Source organism: Pelophylax lessonae, assembly GCF_965119305.1.
Source record: "Pelophylax lessonae genome assembly, chromosome: 4".
NCBI lineage: Eukaryota > Metazoa > Chordata > Amphibia > Anura > Ranidae > Pelophylax > Pelophylax lessonae.
The window spans coordinates 144,852,701-144,871,262 of NC_138771.1; the positions used below are offsets into that span (position 1 = coordinate 144,852,701).

Sequence of the window (18,562 nt, forward strand, 5' to 3'; positions counted from 1 at the left end):
TCAAATGGCCTACAGGTATGACAATAAAATGAATGGACATTTTACAAAGCTGCACTGTTTTTCTAATATCTACTGGAGCTCCTTAAAGGAGTTGTAAAGTCAGAAGTTTTTTTTTAATCTTAATGCGTTCTATGCATTAAGATAAAAAAAACCTTCTGTGTGTAGCAGCCCCCCTAATACTTACCTGAGCCCCCTCTCGATCTATCTTAGCCGTCCGAGACTCCCCTCCTCATTGGCTAAGACACAGCAGCTGCGCCATTGGCTCCCACCGCTGTTAATCAAAGTCAGTTAGCCAATGAGGAGGGGGGGGGGAGTCAGGGCTGAATGGATACACGGAGCAGGGCCTCGGCTTGGGTGCCCCCATTGCAAGCTGCTTGCTGTGGGGGCAATCAAAGGGAGGGAGGGGCCAGGAGCACCAAAGAGGGACCCGAGAAGAGGAGGATCCGGGCTGCTCTGTGCAAAACCAACTGCACAGAGGAGGTAAGTATAACATGTTTGTTATTTTTATTGAAAAAAAAAGAGACTTTACAATCACTTTGAAGTATTAATAAACCCTTAAAACCATTAAAGCTTTGAGGAGGAGTTTTCTGAATGTCCTATGATACTGCAAGACCCCTGACCCTCTGTCTGGACAGTGCTGATTGGCCCAGTGCTGATCACATGCCCTCTCCCAAGAAAACAAAAACCTCTCTAGCAAAACACGCCAAACTGAGCATGTGCAGCCTGACTCCATAGACTCTGTGTTACAGGTATGACAATAACATTAATGGACATTTTACAAAGCTGCACTGTTTTTTAATATCTACTGGTGCACCTTAAAGTGTTACTAAACCCAGAACCTGCATTTGCTATATCTGGTCTCCCACAGCACACAGAACATGGAAATGCAAAAGTTTTAGTAATATAAACTGCTAAATTACTTTTTCTTATCAGCAGTATATAGCAGTCCTGTGACTTATATCAGTGTCTGGTTGAAGCTTGCAGGATGGGTTTTCATTCTGCTTTGACTGTCCCCTCTGTCTGGACAGTGATGATTGGCTCTGTGCTGATCACATGCACTCTCCCAAGAAAAAAAAATCCTCTCTAGCAATACACACCAAACTGAGCATGTGCAGCCTGTCCCCCCAGCCTCCGTTCTACCAGGAAATGGATTGTGGACAGTGGAAAAAGGGAAGGATCTGAGAAGACAGGATGAAACAGCTTTTTTACACAATGCAGGGGTTTAACCCCTTAGGTTCCACAGTGAGTATAACAAGCATGCTTTACTGCATATACAGACTGATTTTACTGTTGTGGATTTAGTAACACTTTAACTACATAGGCCATTTTCTGGAAAATGTGAATTCAGCTTTTAAAGGAAGCATGTGGTTCAGTTAATCCTTTTGATGCCACAATGTGCAGCTCAAAATCTATTTGTACTCACAGTCGATGGTCGACAATCAATCACCATCCCTTGATAGAGGTGGACTGTGGTCTATATGCATATTCTGTATCCAAGTTTAAGAAAGTGTGGTGAAACTAAAAAATGTCTTGCAAAAGCGTGACTGAAAGAACCCCTTTTACAGATATAAAAACGTCCTGCCACACTTTCTTTCATAGAGGACATGGCCCCCAGATACAGACTTTCCCCTATGTGAGTAAATAAGTACCCCTACTCCTTCACAAGAAAAAAGAACAAATGTAAAGTCTTCATTTGAAAAAAAAGTCTCATGATATGCGGTACATTCATCAATAATCACACTGTCCAGCAATGTAGATCAAGGATAATTATGATGTCCCCTGCCCGCTGACGCAACAAAAGAAAAAACCAACTCTCGCACTGGTGGGTGACAGTTGATAAAAACCAAAGAGTGGGGTCTCCCATGTAATATCACTGACCATATATGAGCGTCTACGGGGGGGGGGGGGGAGGGCGGCGGTTGGAAGTGCATGCTGCCAGGTTGCATGCTTGGATAGGGGTCTGTTTTAGACTTTTTGGGGGGTCCTGAAGGCAGGGGCTGACTGGCAACATTGGCCCAGGGGGCAAGTAAAGTCCAGAGGTCCATGGTGCAGTGACTTGGCCCCCTCCGGCTCTCCCTCTTCCCGGCCTCCTTCTGACCCCCATTTCAGACTACAGCTCCACTCAAGGTACTCTCTATCCACCAACCGAATCTGGGTTCCCAACCTGGTCAGCAAGGGGCGGTTGGGGGTAGCTGGGACACTTTAGGTGGGGCTGGCTGGGGGAGAGTCTCCAGTGGGGCATGAAACCAGCCTCTGCCCAGACACAGTTTAAACCATCCATGCTGGGGGGACAGCGCTCTGTCCTTGTCTTCATCCTGTACTCAGAAGGTCAGCAGCAGGGACTTTTTACTTCTCTTCACCAGGAATTCTTTAGGCATGTCTGTGGCAGAAGCAGTGCAGCCTTTTTACAGGGCATCAGAGTGGCCCAGGGGGCAATTGCCCCCCTGACCCCTGGCCCAGTCCTCCCCCACCTGAAGGGCTTGGTATAAAAGACCCAAATTTAGGATAAGGGTCTGGTATGGATAAATGTTTAAAACAGCAAAGTTGCTGTGAACTGTTATTTTGCCGGCAATTTAAGCACACTTTTTTTCTATGTAAATGCCAGTGTCGCTGTAGTAGGTTGTATACATCTCACAGATGAGTCAGGGCATCTCCCTGACATGTTATTTAATCACCTGCCCGACCGCCGCAAGTACATATACTGCGGCGGTCAGCCCCCCCTGGGCAAAGTGACGTATCGGTACGTCACTCGGCCATGAGCCAATAGGGGGAGAGCGCGCGCCACCGGAGGCGCGCTCCCACCCCCGCCCCTTCACTGCCATCCCAGCGTGAGTGACCGGCGGCTCCGATGTCCGCCGGTCACTCGCTATCTCCCCCTGGAGAGGGAGAAAGGCAGGCGGCTGATGTAAACAAAGCCGCCTGTCATTCTCCCTGGTGTAACTGCAGAGATCATACGATCCTGCTATGTAGGATCGTATGTGTCTCTGTGGTTACATCAAAAGCCACGCCCCTTAACAGTTAGAAGCACGCCCCTAGGGACACACTTAACCCCTGGATGTCTAATAAAGTTAACCCCTTTCCTGCCAGTGTCATTTTTACAGTAACAGTGCATATGTATAGCACTGATTACTGTAGTAATGTCACTGGTACCACCAAAAGTGTCAAAAATGTCAGTCAAGGGTCCGATCTGTCCGCCGCAAAGTCACAGTCCCGCAAAAAAAAAAAAAATCGCAGATCACCGCCATTACTCGTTAAAAAAAAAAAAAACAATAAAAACGACATAAATCTTTCCCTTAGTTAGTAAACGCAATAACTTTGGCGCAAACCAATCAAAATACGCTTATTGCGATTTTTTTCACCAAAAATATGTAGCAGAAAACAAATTGGCCTAAAATGTTGAAAAATTGTGATTTTTACATTTTTCTTTGGGGAATTTCATATAAAAAAATGTGAAAAATATTGTTATTTTTTCAAAATCTTCGCTCTTGTCGCACAGGTGATCAAATACCACCAAAAGAAAGCTCTGTTTGTGGGAAAAAAAGGACGTCAATTTCATTTGGGTACAGCGTCGCACGACCACTCAATTGTCTGTTAAAGTCACGCAGTGCCGAATCGCAAAATAGGCCCTGGTCTTTGAGCAGCCAAATCTTCCGGGGCTTAAGTGGTTAACCACTTGCCGACCGTATAACTTACATATATGGCGGCAAAGTAGTATTGCTGCGCCGGATCACGTATCAAGTATGTGATCCAACATTTCCGGGTTGGGGGCGTGCATGTGATAATACACAGCGGGAGCTGATCAGCGGGTACCATGGACTCGATGTCCACCGGGACCCGCGATCATACATTACAGAGGGAGAACGGCGTTCTGCCTATGTGAACACGGCAGATCGTCTTTTTGTCAATAGGCTTTGTTGGAACATTGGATCCATACCTTCCCCTAAAAAAAAAGCACCTCCCACAGTACACAAAATCACCAGCTAGGCACACAGTTAACCCTTTGATTGCCCCTGATGTTAACCTCTTCCCAGCCAGTGTTATTAGTACAGTGGCAGTGCATATTTTTTAGCACTGATCACTGTATTAGTGTCACTGTTTCCCAAAAGTTAGTTTCCGACTGTTCACCGCAATATCGCAGTCCCGCTGATTGCCGCCATTACTAGTATTCAAAAAAAAAATATCCCATAGTTTGTAGACACTATAGCTTTTGCGCAAACCAATCCATACATGCTTATTGGGATTTTTTATGCCAAAAATATGTAGCAGAATACATGTTGACCTACATTGATAAAGAAATTTGATTTTTTCAAATTTTTTTTATTAGATGTGTTTTATAGTAGAAAGTAAAAAATATTGTTTTTTTTTTTTTCAAAATTTTTGGTCTTGTTTGTTTATAACATTTTTCACCCTGATGTAAGGAATGCATTAAAGAGGAGTTCCACTCAAAAGTGGAACTTCCACTTTAAGTGGTCCTGACCCCCTGACATGCCACATTTGGCATGTCACTTTTTTTTGGGGGGGGGGGGGGGACACGGATACCTAGTTTTGACAGGTACCCACTCCCACTTCCGCTCGGGCCGCCTAGGCGGCTCGGGCGGAACTTCTCCTCTGCCCCTCCCTCCCTGCAGTCTTCTGGGACACGTCACAGGTCCCAGAAGATTTTCCGTCCATTCAGGACGCCCAGCGTGACTCGCGCATGCGCAGTGCGCACCCGGCTGTGAAGTCGCAAGCCGTCACAGCCGGGGGCCCACAGTAGAGATGCCGGCACCACGGGGAGAAGACGGAGAGAACCAAGGCTCTCCCCGGCCGCATCGCTGGATCGTGGGACAGGTGAGTGTGTGTTTTCTTAAAAGTCAGCAGCTACACTTTTTGTACTACACTTTTTGTAGCTGCTGCCTTTTAATAAACACAAAATCCAGTGGAACTCCGCTTTAAGGTGTAAAAAATGTTTAGGCATTAGAACCACTTTAAAGTGACATTAAACAATATCCTTATTCCCCAGAAATAATCCATCCACGTCCACTACTTAATGGTCCTGTGATCTATTTTTTTTAAATAGTTTCTTACTGTGTTTTTCTGCCTCCTTGTAATGTCCTCAGTGAGCTCCCGAACCTCTCATTTCCCCCTTTACTTCCATTTATTTGGAATGAGCAGTGCACGTTAGTTTTGGCCATGTGCGTTGCTCTATGCACACTACAAATTCCATAGTCCATCTCGAAAATGTAAGAGAGGACGGCTACGCTCTTACATTAAATGAATATAGAATGAATGTAGTCACCTTCTTCCAGGAATTTAGATCACAGCAACAATGAAAATAAAAGAATTTGCAGATTTGGAACAAATTGAGAGCAAGAGAGCAATAAAGTCCAATAGTTCATAGTCCATCTCGGGTGCGAGGAAGAGAAGGTGGCTACAGTCCTACATACAGGAGAATGAATGGTAGCCACCTTCTAACAGGAAGCCAGCAAAAAAAAAAAAAAATAGAATTTAGAGGAGGCTGACAGCAATATAAGGTATTCTTTTGAGTTAAGAATACATATTCAAATTATTATTATTATTTTTTTTAAACCAGCTTAGTATAGTGTCATTTTAAGGTAATATAATAAAAAATATAATATTAACTTAAATGTGCACTCACCGCAAATACACTATAGGTTTATGAAATTTCCTGCGGCTGATTTTACAGCAGCGCTTGAAATCCCAGGGCGAGTTCAGTCAGCGGTAAATGAAAGTTGAACCCCAGAAAGCAGGATTTCTGCAAGGGACATTAGAAAATCACATTCAGTTAGCAGCAGCAGAATTTTAGGTGCCTGGTCTGCCTGCAAACTCAGAGCAATGAATGAGCAAATCTCAGTCTCTGTATCCCAGCCCATTCACTAAACACTGTGTCCCTGGTTACCAGGCTTGGAGGCTGTTACTAAAACAAACCATCCTTATTTAATTCACTCCAACACAGGCAAACCAAAGGGACCGAATAAAGCCACAGGGACTCTAAAACTTTTAATGACAAAATGAAATATATTTATATATAAATATATATATAAAAATATTATTAATATCATTTTTCGATTCCTGTTATTGTAGTAACTCAGTAAGCGCCGGTTCACATATGAGCGACGCTACTTGCAGGGGCGACCTCCGAGATCGCGGTGCGAGCAGCGCGCCGCGACCTCGGAGCGGCCGCCACGGACTTCATAACATTGAAGTCTATGGCGGTCGCCTCCTGGTCGCCCCAAAGAAGCTCCGGACCCTTTTTCTAGGTCGGAGCGACTTGTGTCGCTCCTATTAGAACGGGTCCGCAGCTTTCCTATGGGAGGCGACCTGCGGCGACCTGTGAGGCGACCAGGTCGCCTCACAGGTCGCCCTAGTGTGAACCGGGGCTAAGTCATAGTTAGATCAGTTATCAATTTTTGTCCCAAGTTGTCAATCTTCAGTAATTAGTAACTAGCTGGTTTTAATAACTTGCCAACTCTATAGCAATGGTAAAACATTCCAAAAGAGTATGGCGACATACAGACATGTACAATACAGGTAATGATCTAAAATTACATCTGTAGTTCATAAATTCAGATTTATTTTAGTCCATAGTATCATTTCAAATATAATGCATAAATATGTGTTTAATACAATCATAATTTAAAGAGGAAATTAACATCCAGAAGAAAGTTTGTTCTGTTGGAGATTGTATGGAGAATGGTAGGCTAGGCAAACACAGGCACCGTCCCCTAAATTGTAAATGGGAGGTAAGTAGGGTCCAGGTATGGTAGGGAGAAGAAAGGGGAAAGGGGGAGGGAGATGTTGAGGATCATTTTCTACTAGACCTGGGCAGTGGGGATTTAAGTGTGCCACATATCCACTGGAAAGATTTTCATATAAAATTACAATATTTTATTTGTACAAAAGAATGAGATCAATTAAAACACATACAATTGGATTATTGATATATGTGATAGAAAAAAAATCTAATAATTTGAGTATATACAGTATGGTTCGCTGACGGATCAACACGACATGCCCCATCATTGGTGTCAATGGAGAGCATTATGCCACTTCCTTGGTGTCAGTGGGGGTATCAGTGGATAAAATAGTGTCCCAAGGGCTGGATAAATGCTAGGGTCACATCTGGCCCCTGGGCCGCAGTTTAGAGACCACTGCTCTAGAAAATATCCTGAGTGCTTGATGCACTGTATACATGTTGAGCGGGCATTGGGGCAAACATTTTCACAAGGGTCCAGGTATGGTAAGCAGAAGAAAGGGGAAAGGGGGAGGGAGATGTTGAGGATAATTTTCTACTAGACCTGGGCAGTGGGTATTTAAGTGTGCCACATATCCACTGGAAAGATTTCCATATAAAATTACAATATTTTATTTGTACAAAAGAATAAGACCAATTAAAACACATGCAATTGGATTATTGATATATGTGCAAGAAAACAAATCAAATAATTTGAGTATATACAGTATGGTTCGCTGATGGATCAACACAACATAGCTTCTTCAGGATCCAACAGGTATGTATATATCACAAAGAAATGCAAAGTATCAAGATATCTAAGATAAACAACAATTTATATCAATATGCATCAAAAACAGAATCATACAAACAAAATCATGACCAAAAATAAAATAACATCACAGTATATCATAACGGAGTCTAGAAAAAGAAAAAATGGACAAACATCAGAGAGACATAGCAGATATAGGAGGGGGGGGATATTGGTTAACCCCCCAATGCAATTTTTGTAAGGAGGGGTTATTTGTGTTTTTTTATTAGCTTTGCCATTCTGGTCCAGGAAATAATATAGAACATGCGCACCGTCTGCTTCCCTTGCCTGCAGATTCCAGTGGCTTTTTTCTTTGCAACAACCTGTCACTATTTGAATTCAGTGTGGCTGTGCATAGCATCACTTAAATAAAAAAAATAAAAAAACTACAAGTCCCAGATGCCACCATGGTAGAGGAACTCATAGTTCTCAATGGAGCATGTCCACTGATATTTCCTATAGGCCCATAACTGAAGGGCCATAACTCAGTTTGGACCTTCAGCTGGTGGAATGAACTGCAGGAGTCAGAGCAATGCATCCGTGGCCCACGGATTGATGTTTTGATATTTTGCAGACTTAAATGCAAATAAATATATATATATATATATATATATATATATATATATATATATATATATATAATACATGCACTTTTCTTTATTAATCAGTTGGGTGCATTTATTTATTTATTTCAAGTGGGGGCTTATGCCTTTTTTTGAACACTTTAAGTTAGTTTACATAAAGATGATTTTGTTGTACTGATTTGTCTTATGCAATAAAGGAGTTTTAAAAAAAGATGATTTTGCTTACTAATGTCTAGCACAGGGGTCTTCAAACTTTCTAGATAAAAGGCAATTTTCCTATCCTTTAGATTTTAGGGGGCGCATATTGTGGCCATTGGGAGTAGAAAAGGGCCCAATGTCAATGGAAGGAATAGACACCCTCATTTGTTTCAGTCAGTGGGAGTAGTTTGCCTCATCATTGGTGTCATTGAGGGGAATCATGTCCCTTTATTGACGTCATTAGGTGCCATTATTGGCGTCATTAGGAGAAATTGTGCCCCATCATTGGTGTCAATGGAGAGGATTATGCCACTTCCTTGGTGTCAGTGGGGGAAATTATGACCCATTGTTGGTATCAGTGGATAAAATAGTGTCCCAAGGGCTGGATAAATGCTAGGGTCGCATCTGGCCCCTGGGCCTGTATACAGTGCTTGATGCACTGTATACATGTTGAGAGGGCATTGGGGCAAACATGTACAAAACCAGCAATATTACTTCTATTTTTAGTGCAAGAAATACAATATCTGTCACTTTTTTATGTCTGTTTGTCTCTATTGGAGAAATTTACTCTATTATCTGTTCATGTGATAGTCGTGACAAGCACAGAAAATAGGACAAACATCTGTAAATGCTGTATTTTTATTACACTGTATGGTGATTACAGTCTTACACACATTCTATGTACATTTGGTTAGGCAGTCTTTGGCCAACCAATATATTTGTGGGCTGATAGAAAAAACAGGGGGAACATATTGCATCCATATAGGTACTGTCCTTTGTGGGGTCTATACAGCTGATTATCATGTACTGCTTAGTACAGAGTTATAAACACGCCCACAGACATTTTCACAATGCAAAGTGTGAATCTTGCCTAAGCCTCTATTCACACCTATGCCACAATGTGCCTGTGTTGTTGTGCATTTAGGTGTATTGTGATTGGGGCAGCTGATTCATTTAAATAGCTGCCCTATGCACTGCAATTGCACAAAAATAAGTGAACCTTTTTTTAAAAATAGCCATGTGTTCTGGTGCAATTTAGTACACATGTGTTCGTAAAAATGAGAGTCTCTATTCCTAGTCAATGCCTTCTGAGAGGAAATGCGTTGGGGAGGAGCCAGTAACGGGACGTCAGCACACACAGACCGTTCTGCAGGCGGCCGTGCATCACTGATATTGGTCTATTCTTTACAAGCAATTGTTCTGTAAGCGCACTACATTCTTTCATTAAATGTGTTTTAAACGTTAACCCGCTATGAGTCTTCTCTATTGCTTTTCATTGTACTACATTGTGAGTGACGACAGCCTGGATTCACTTTAAATCTCAGAGGCTGGCCGGCAATCATCTTTGGGCTGTGTTCCTAATAGAGCGCATATGATCTCTTTGAGGGATCTTTGTATTTAGTAAGCGGCCATCCTTCTGTTTGGAAGCACGGTGGTGAAACACAATGCACTTTTCATATATCGATCTGGCATTGCACAAGGACACTTTATTTGCTTTATTGCACGTGCAGAAGTTGGGACCACAAATGAAGATTATGAACTATTTGAATTCATTATTTAGTGTATCCGTTGTGGAACACAACATTTAATTGTTGAGTTATTGGATTGTAATTATGCACTTTGCAAGATTGCACTTAGCACTTTATTTATATATCACATTTTAATATAATTTAGTCATTATGGATTTGTGATTGTTAGATTCACTATCTAGTTAATTTTATTTATATTCATAAATTGGAAGAAACAGCGCACCGATAGACGATTGCCCATACACATTTTTAGGTGACTGGTACCATTTAGGTGTCATATATGGCACTTTTCCACTGCAAGTACCAGCTCGGCTCTACTTGGCCCTGCTTGGCCCAGTTTGGTTTTCCACTGCATGGTACCGCATGGTATGGTGTTGGAACGGTTCGGTACGGTTTGGTATGGTTTGCTTTTCCACTAAAGTAGTACTAAAGTAAGTGGGTGGGATAACAACGATTCTCTGACCAATCAGTGGCTAGTAGTGACAAACAGTCAAGGCTGCATGCAAAGGTTTGTGGGATATGGTACCGGTACGGCCCTCTTGGAACCACAACTGAGGTGGTACTGTTTAAGCGAGCCGTAACGTTCGGTTCCATGTAGTGGAAAAGCGCCGCCGTACCGTACCAAACTGTTCCTACACCGTACAATGCGGTACCAGCAGTGGAAAAGCACAAAAGCGAGCCGAACCATTCGGTTCCATGCAGTGGAAAAGCGCCATTAGAATGAATGGCACTGCGGTTCATCTGCCAGAATATAACGAAGTTTAATACGATATCACACGTGTTTCTTTGTCACATAAGTGTGGATGATGGCTAAAGGGCAAAACACAGTTGGTTGCCTTGGGGAGCTTTGGCAGCATTTAGTTCCCCAGGTATACACATCACTGGGCTTATGCATCAATAAATATTGAGTGAATACTGGGGAACAAAGTTTCAGTAATAAAGGTGGAAAAAAAAAAAGGTCAAATAGCCTAAGCTTCCTTAAAATCAAGTATAGTTATGGTTCCTTTCAATGGAGAAAATGTTTCTGTTAATGACCAACTAACACACAGCCTTACACAAACTACCCTGGTAACTAAATCCTTTCACACATAAGTGTTTAGCAGTGACCGAGCATTCTTCTTAGGTTCAAAGAATTAGAGAATGCTAGGGTAGTGCTAACTTAGCAATGTGCTATATCATATATCACAATACTCCCACACCGTTTTCTGAGTCGAGTAGCAAAGAGGAAAAAAAAAAGTCAAGGTATAATTAGGGATAAGCTGGGGAGGATTAACAAAAGCGACAACAAAAATGCCTCTCCTTGTAAGTGATAGGGTTGGCATTGTTTTTTCAGCAGTCAGCAAGTTTAAGTCCCGGGTTCCTGCATCGCATTCAACTCGCAGGCAGTTCACACTGCCATATGCAAATTGCTGGGGGTGTCAATACAAAGTTAACAACACCCCCAGATCAGTTTGCATATCACAGTGCGAACTGTCAGTTAGGACATGAATCGGATCGCATAGGTGTAAACACCCATGCGATCCGATTCTGGTGCGGACCCAAAAAAGGGTCCTGTGCGAGTTGTGTCTGAATATGATGCGAATTCAGCCATACAATCTGTATGGCTGAATTTGCATCGCACAGACATCGCCTGTGATTTGCAAAGCAGTGCGCTCCCAATCACAGGCGATGTCTGTCATCGCATACATGTGAACCGGCACGTAAAGCTGAAGTTTCGGTATGGCAATTTTTCCATAGTTACATTGGTCTAGCTTGGTGTGTATACAATACCCTGCTTAAGACCCAGGCTAGTGCTACGGCCAGGCGAACTAGGACGCAGCCACGGCCGCTGGTTTCCATATTTTCCTAACACTCCGCTGGCTTTCCCACAAAGTCCGCCGATATTCCCCACACACTGCGCCGATGTTCCGCATACCATTGCAGGATTGGATGATGTTTGCTTGAGACAAAGCTGTCTGTGAAGAAAAAGTATCCAGCCAATAAGGTGCCATGCAAGCCGTGCAGTGTGCAACATCACTTCTTCCCAGCTCCCCAGTCAGTCTCCACACAAAGCTAATGTTGGCAAGGAGGTGAGAAAGCATCTCTGAACAGGCTGCATTTGCCGATATGTTAAGAAATGTATCAGTAATTGGACAGCAAATCATTTGCTTTTTTAATACAATGATCTCATTGTGGTAACATACAGTGGGTACGGAAAGTATTCAGACCCCCTTAAATTTTTCACTCTTTGTTATATTGCAGCCATTTGCTAAAATCATTTAGGTCCATTCTTCTTCCTCATGAATGTACACATAGCACCCCATACTGACAGAAAAACACAGAATTGTTGACATTGTTGCAGATTTATTAAAAAAGAAAAACTGAAATATCACATGGTCCTAAGTATTCAGACCCTTTGCTCAGTATTTAGTAGAAGCCCCCTTTTGATCTAATACAGCCAGGAGTCTTTTTGGGAAAGATGCAACAAGTCTTTCACACCTGGATTTGGGGATCCTCTGCCATTCCTCCTTGCAGATCCTCTCCAGTTCTGTCAGGTTGGATGGTAAACGTTGGTGGACAGCCATTTTTAGGTCTCTCCAGAGATGCTCAATTGGGTTTAAGTCAGGGCTCTGGCTGGGCCATTCAAGAACAGTCACGGAGTTGTTGTGAAGCCACTCCTTCATTATTTTAGCTGTGTGCTTAGGGCCATTGTCTTGTTGGAAGGTAAACCTTCGGCCCAGTCTGAGGTCCAGAACACTCTGGAGAAGGTTTTTGTCTAGGATATCCCTGTACTTGGCCGCATTCATCTTTCCATCGATTGCAACCAGTCGTCCTGTCCCTGCAGCTGAAAAACACCCCCACAGCATGATGCTGCCACCACCATGCTTCACTGTTGGGACTGTATTGGACAGGTGATGAGCAGTGCCTGGTTTTCTCCACACATACCGCTTAGAATTAAGGCCAAAAAGTTCTATTTTGGTCTCATCAGACCAGAGAATCTTATTTCTCACCATCTTGGAGTCCTTCAGGTGTTTTTTAGCAAACTCCATGCGGGCTTTCATGTGTCTTACACTGAGGAGAGGCTTCCATCGGGCCACTCTGCCATAAAGCCCCGACTGGTGGAGGGCTGCAGTGATGGTTGACTTTCTACAACTTTCTCCCATCTCCTGACTGCATCTCTGGAGCTCAGCCACAGTGATCTTTGGGTTCTTCTTTACCTCTCTCACCAAGGCTCTTCTCCCCCGATAGCTCAGTTTGGCCGGATGGCCAGCTCTAGGAAGGGTTCTGGTCGTCCCAAACGTCTTCCATTTGAGGATTATGGAGGCCACTGTGCTCTTAGGAACCTTAAGTGCAGCCGAAATCTTTTAGTAACCTTGGCCAGATCTGTGCCTTGCCACAATTCTGTCTCTGAGCTCTTCAGGCAGTTCCTTTGACCTCATGATTCTCATTTCCTCTGACATGCATTGTGATCTGGAAGGTCTTATATAGACAGGTGTGTGGCTTTCCTAATCAAGTCCAATCAGTATAATCAAACACAGCTGGACTCAAATGAAGGTGTAGAACCATCTCAAGGATAATCAGAAGAAATGGAAAGCACCTGAGTTAAATATATGAGTGTCACAGCAAAGGGTCTGAATACTTAGGACCATGTGATATTTCAGTTTTTCTTTTTTAATAAATCTGCAACAATGTCAACAATTCTGTGTTTTTCTGTCAGTATGGGGTGCTATGTGTACATTCATGAGGAAGAAGAATGAACTTAAATGATTTTAGCAAATGGCTGCAATATAACAAAGAGTGAAAAATTTAAGGGGGTCTGAATACTTTCCGTACCCACTGTATTTTTAAATATTGGCACACAGTGAAATAATAAAAAAGTGCTCTTATAAAAAAATAAAAGTAACACTGTGACAGATTGACACGCAATACACAGTGGGATCAGTGATAAAAGTGTGTATTGGCTGCTATTTAATGAAACTGCATAGACTAGAGCCATTCACTTTTTCTTTTTTTTTTGGGGGGGGGGGGGGGAGGTACAAGTAGCTGGTCTTGCCTAGGGTGCAAAATACTCTAGCACCGACCCTGCTTAAGATACACAAGAACAGGTGGAGCTGTTTAAAAGTGTCATGGAGGCAAACACAAGTTATTTCCTGGTATCTGCATTATTATTGTAATGCCGTCATTGGGACAATTGTTGCTGATAGTCACTGAAATCACAGTTAATAGTTTAAACAGCAAAATCTGCCAAAGGCTGCATGTTATTGCTATCCAGATCCGTGGTGTTACAATAAAAATAGAAGCATCACTAATAATGCTGGAAATAGAAAAATTCCAGTGAAGGAATATTCATATGTGAAGTAATCTATATATATAAGATTACCTATAGCGCTTGCTAAAAAATATTTGCAATATTTTAAATTACATATAAACCCCATGATCTGATTCAATTAATAAATACGTTTTAAATATACTTAATTACTCTTAAATAAAATTGCAATAACTGATAAATATGATGATAAATATGAATATAAAAATATATAAAAATGTAAAAAATACCAAGTTAATATAAAGTGCAAAAAAATGGTGTTCTCATGAAATTTTCTTAAAATTCATGTGCAAAATAAATTCATGTGCAACAAAGTTTATGATAATGTGACTTCTTAGTGCTAAAAGTTCAAAATAAAGTGCACAGTAAATAGTGCTTAGTGCTTCGTAATAGGTGATTCCACTCTCTCCCTGGTGTCCTTCCTTGTATTCCACCGTGACAAAATAGATGAATTTCACACTCACCAGATAGCGTGGGTACTATGTGCCTTATGACACTAGGACCATACGAACTTTAGTGACCCACCAGGGTTGGGATGCGTTCCCTCCAAACAGGTAACCTTTTCCTGTAGCAACGCTCCTCCTGTTATCCACCTCCAATAGGGATGTATAAAAAAGGAGAAATCCAGATAGTGCAGTATCGTTTAAACCAATATTTTATTGCACACAGTCCAGATAATCCATAACAAGTCCCAGTAAAGGTAAAACCAGTAAAACGCCGTAACACGTGTGAGCTACGAAGTGGAGAGCGGCACTTCCGGGTTGCGTTCCACCGAGCTCATGTGACGTCACAACGTGCATTCCAACTAACGCGTTTCGTCATTGGCTAGACGTCTTCAGAGCCCATTTATTATGTTAGAAAGCGGAATAGGAAAGTGTTGCTCCTATTTTTTAAAATGTAAAAGAACATCAAATCACCTTCTTTATCATTAAGCACTATATATCAATAGACGTTTGAAAAGAAAAAAAAAAAACGTCTATTGATATATAGTGCTTGATGATTTTTTGTCGTTTAGCTACTGCCCAGATATATAGTTTGTAGCTATTTATTTAAGAACAGTTCAACATGAAGTCTTTTTTTAACCCTCTAGGGACATCTTTGAAGGGTTTAATATGAACCAGTGCATGAGGGGCTCTGGTGGCATTGGATGGTTCATGTGATCAAACTGCCTCTGTCCCTCTCCATACCTCCTTTTGGACTATGTTGGATAGATATACTTCCGAATGTCCAGGTGACCCTATATGCATCTATTCTGTATTGAAGATAGGCAAGTTGAATGCGATCTGATCCTCTGCACTGACAATTCAGTCTCTAAAACGCTTTTGGGCGGCCGGTTTGCCCTTATATATATGGGACCATCTCTGATTTGTGAGTATAAAGATATATAAAATCATAATGGATCAATGTATGATTGATTTGGTCATGTTTAAAGTTTATTTTATGATTGTATCTTTCTCAGTGTACCATGCAATGATGTTAAAGTTATAAATAATTGTTTCTTTATATATATTATATTTACGTTTTTCTTTTCTTTTCTATGTTAGTATAAACAATACTGTGAATACTGTGAATCCTCTACACCTACCCTTCCCTGAATAAGCCGAGTAGGCGAAATGCATTGGACACCCCTACCTTGCACCACTATAGGACATCTCTCTATGTACTTGTGTGGGGCTGGGTGTGGGTAAGGTGTTACTAAGAGGTCCACATATGTTTATTGTTCTTACTTATATATATATGTTGGTGTTTGTCCAACTGTACCTCTGCTGTACAGAATTTTATAAAATGTATTTTCAATAAAAAAAATGTTCTTTTATATATATCTTGTTTGATTTTTGTCTCTCAAGGTGGTAGGACCAGCACCGATACAGCCCCCTTTATAGCCCTTTTTTCTGTCTTACAATGAATTACTGTACTATATCTCTTTCATTCCTAGTTTGCTTTTCTCCATATGTGTAAATTTCAGGGTACAGAACAATACATCTGTCATATGCAAGACAGCCTCTACTTTTGGTTTTGTCAGGCTATATGCAGCCTGGGCTGATTTATATAATCAACCTCTGTTCTGTCCCCTTAAAGTGGTAGTAAAGTATTTGTTATAAGTTGTACCTACAGGTAAGCCTATAATAGTGCTTACCTGTAGGTACAGTGAATATCTCTTAAACTTGCTGTGTTTAGGAGAAATCTACACTGCATGCAGTCGATGATGTCAGGCGCTCTGAAGGACCGACATACCATGCCCCAGCCGAGGGCTCCCGTGCGCATGCATGGAAGTGACATCATTACCGCTCTGGCCACTTATACAGTTGGAAGTCACAGACCCAGAAGAAAGACCAGGGGAGATGGAAGCCCTTTCATAGGTGAAAATGTGCCACTAGAGGGCTTTGTTTGTTCAAGCATACTAGCACATTATGCCTTTACCTTTTTTTTTTTTTTTTTTTTTTTTTTAAAGCTGCAGTTTGCTACTGCTTTAAGCTCAGTCTCTCAACATCCCTGTTGATTCTGCCTGCTGCCTGCTGCCTGTAGGTGTCAATGGTTATAGAGTGGGAAATTACAGTGGCTTTTAGGTATAAAATATTCATATGCTTCTCTGGTCAACCACTAGGAGCATTGTTGCCAGTGGCGCATGCTGTCAAAGTCTATAAATATTTGGGTTGATCTGGAGCAAGCTTTCTTACCCCTCAGGCTCTCAGGAAGTTGAGTGCTACCTGTTTCTTGCCTTCCAGGCCTGGTACGTGGGAAGCATTTTTTCGAGGAGATAGGCCTTGGTCTCTAGGGCTGAAGTTTGATGCTGCCCTTCTGTAAAGTAACTCCAGGAGGAGGAGGGCAGAAGGATACCTGCCACATTATGCAAGAGCAAACTTTGCTGTTATAAGGGTAGGTAGGTGCGGAATATACCTAGAATGAAAAAGAAACATGGTGGGATTCACTCACCACACTATGACCTTCTGTCACGTACCTGGCGGTTGGAGCCTGAATATGCTGAGGAAGGCCTCTCTTACACCTCTGACTCGGGGGCCCCTGGTAGTGTAAACGATGTAGAAGGCATGGGAGTATAGAGTCGCACGAGTGCCTGATGGCGTGCTGGTGCTGGTTGATGGCAGAGTAGGACGTCAGGTGGCCACAGAACTCTAGTGGAGAAAAGTGGAGAACTCTAGTGGAGAAAAGGCAGCAAGTGTGACTGGGAGCTTCCAGAAACTGAAAGTAAGCAGAGTTAAACAAGCCGGGTCATACAAAGGAAGAGCAGATCAGATGAAATCGGTGGTGCAGAAGGATGGTCAAAGTCAAGCCGAGGTCGATGCAGGCAGGAGGCAGGGGTGGTCAAGAGCAAGCCGGATCGGTATTTCACAGGTGGAGACAGGTAGCAGAGGCAGGAACAACAGGGGAAGCTGAAGAGGAGACAGCACTGAACCTGTGTGCTGATCCAGCTTAAATAGTGCTCTTTCTTGATGAGAAGGGTGGAGCCGGGATTAGCCTGTGGGTTTTAACTCATCCTCTGCCAGAGCCTTCCTGACACCTTCTCATCCAGTGATTGGAAGATCTCTGCCCCCAGGGATCATTACCAGCTCGGTTGTGCAGGGCAAACAAATCTCATTCCAACAGAATTTGGTCTACAAGCCAGAGGAAGATGGGCACTGTACACAATGGGAGACTATGATACTATCGGCTAGTTTGCCACCAATGCTCTGGACTATTTGTCACCATCTATTTTTGGAGTAGGTGCAAACAGTGGGGGGAGCTTCCTTTGGAATGACACCTCCATCCTTGCCACCCTGGGTGTTAAGAGGTGACAGGACCACAGGAATGGCAGTTGCTGAACCTGCCATCATTACCATTACCACCAGGCCTGCTCCAGCTGCTACCGCAGAGAGAGGCCCACCTCAGACAGCGGCAAGGCTATTTTCTCATGGGGTTCACATGACCAGGCTAGAGGCCTGGAATGCATCCTATCATTGCCATACTACTCTACGCTAGCCACAAGACTGCTAGAGGCCAGTAAGCCCACTGGTGTGACAGGAGAAATGAATAATAACAGGACTACTTTTGCTCAGTCACAGTTAGTGCCTGCTGAAATACTGTCTACTGAGTATTTCAGCAGGCACTATAAAGGAAGAAGAGTCTACTGATTCTATCACTTTCTATATGCATTGCACAAATACTCAAACATGAACAGCACAGGCCAACGTTTACTGTTAATGACCCTGCCACGGGTCCTACATGTAACTACAGACCAGGGACCAAAGACATTTATATCAACATTAGCAAAAGGCAGTCAGGTCTCAGTCTGTCAGCTGGAAGCTCTGCCATTTGCTATTTTCGGCACCTTCCTTACAATTTTTGACACTTGACACATTTGTAAAGTATGGAGGATCTTTTCATCACAACAATCTTGAAGAGTCT

The 18,562-nt window shown here is 42.5% G+C and overlaps 1 protein-coding gene across 1 annotated transcript in view; it reads right to left on the reverse strand.

The window, feature by feature from the left end:
- The window catches only part of LOC309554873 (ciliary microtubule associated protein 1A-like), a 31,665-nt gene extending 25,943 nt beyond the window's left edge, over positions 1 to 5,722 (reverse strand). The window contains exon 1 of the mRNA XM_082256596.1: positions 5,639 to 5,722. The gene's annotated coding sequence lies outside the window, so the exon portion shown is untranslated. The remainder of the gene's footprint in view (positions 1 to 5,638) is intronic.
- Positions 5,723 to 18,562: the final 12,840 nt, after the last annotated feature.